The sequence below is a fragment of the Rhododendron vialii genome, chromosome 5a (assembly GCF_030253575.1).
Source record: "Rhododendron vialii isolate Sample 1 chromosome 5a, ASM3025357v1".
NCBI lineage: Eukaryota > Viridiplantae > Streptophyta > Magnoliopsida > Ericales > Ericaceae > Rhododendron > Rhododendron vialii.
The window spans coordinates 29,287,957-29,289,559 of NC_080561.1; the positions used below are offsets into that span (position 1 = coordinate 29,287,957).

The 1,603-nt window shown below is 37.7% G+C and overlaps 1 non-coding gene across 1 annotated transcript; it reads left to right on the forward strand.

Moving 5' to 3' along the window:
• Positions 1 to 263: 263 nt before the first annotated feature.
• On the forward strand, positions 264 to 368 carry LOC131328097 (small nucleolar RNA R71). Its single transcript, XR_009200379.1, has one exon. It is a non-coding gene; the product is annotated as a small nucleolar RNA R71 (small nucleolar RNA).
• The last annotated feature ends 1,235 nt before the right edge of the window (positions 369 to 1,603 follow it).

Here is a 1,603-nt window from a genome sequence, read left to right on the forward strand (position 1 = left end):
GGGTCAATGCATCTACCTTATAGGAAAGATCATCAGAGCGGCCCACCTCATAAAGGCCACTATGTTTTGAAGAGGTAGAAGTTGTCCTATTTGTGCGAGATGATGCAGCTCGGTGTCGTGAATTCTCCGCTAACTGCCCAAACAAGTCCCACCCCTGATTCTCATTCTTAAGCATAAATGTGCCTCCACATGAGGCATCCACCATATATCGGTGTTGTTCGCATAGTCCATCGTAGAAACATTGGACTAATTGCCATTTAGGAACTTGGTGGTGTGGACAACTCCTAATAATATCATTAAGCCTCTCCCATGCTTGGTGAAATTGTTCGCCTTCTTTTTGATAAAAACTAGTGAGTTCTTGGCGAATTTCTTTTGTTTTGCCTATGGAAAAGTACTTTTTCAAAAACTCATTTTTCATTTGATCCCAAGAGTTGATGCTATTCGGTGTCAAAGTATTAAGCCAGTATTTGGCTTTATCTTTAAGTGAGAATGGGAATAGCTTCAACCTAAGGGCATTATCAGTGAAATGCTGAATTTTAACAGTGGAGCAAATCTCTTCAAAGTCCCCTAAATGCCGATATGGGTCCTCGTTATCAAGTCCATAGAATGATGGGAGTGTTTGTAACAAACTGGACTTGATTTCAAATTGTGTTGAGGCAGTGGTAGGCAATGTTATGCATGATGGCGAGGTGTAAGCGGATGGGAGAAAGTACCCTCCGATCGCAGGTGGAACCTCAGCCTCTATTCTTTCAGCCATTCTAACAAGTTGAAGTGAGTGAAGACCAAGGGTTACGAGAGGCTGCTTGATTAGCTCTAAAGGTCCGTTCGATCTCTGGGTCAAAATTATCAAGTAATGGGTCCAATAATAAACGACCAAACATATAACACAAAATGTCCCTAACTCAAATAAAAATAAAAATAAACAAAACACTAAAACCAAGAACAATAAGAAAACTCACAGCGCCTAGAAAAGCCAATTGAATTTATTGTCAAGCTGCAATGTTGCCGCTTACTTCTTACTCCTGTGCGCTACAATTTCTCGATTCCTGTGCTTGACACAATAAAATGCTAACAAAGAAAGAATGCAATTAACAAATATGAGGAATAATAAAAAAATAAAAAATAAAAAAAATACTTAAACTAGGAATTAAAATAAAAATCAACTAAAACAACGCAACCGTGCTTGTAATCCCCGGCAACGGCGCCAAAATTTGATCGTGTCGTTTCCGTATCAAAAATAATTAATAAAACAGAATAATTACTACTATCTAAAAGATAGCGGTAAGTACTCCGAGTATCGTCCTCAGGGATTACGAAGGCTGAATTGCAATTGTTCTAATTAATTTCTAACTTAATTCAGAAAGAGATTTGATTGTTGGATTTCGAAAATATTAAAAGCTAAATTAAATTAAAGCAATTAAGAAATAACTAAAGTTTATGAGAGAAAAGATCTAGGGTTTCGAATCCACTCGACCCGTTGTAACAATATTTATACGATGGTAAAGGTTAATTATTCGAATCAATCCGGATGTCGTTAGGGTTCGCGGACCCTCACGGTATCGCCTAATAATATTTATGAATCACCAAATAGCATGGGGTATCG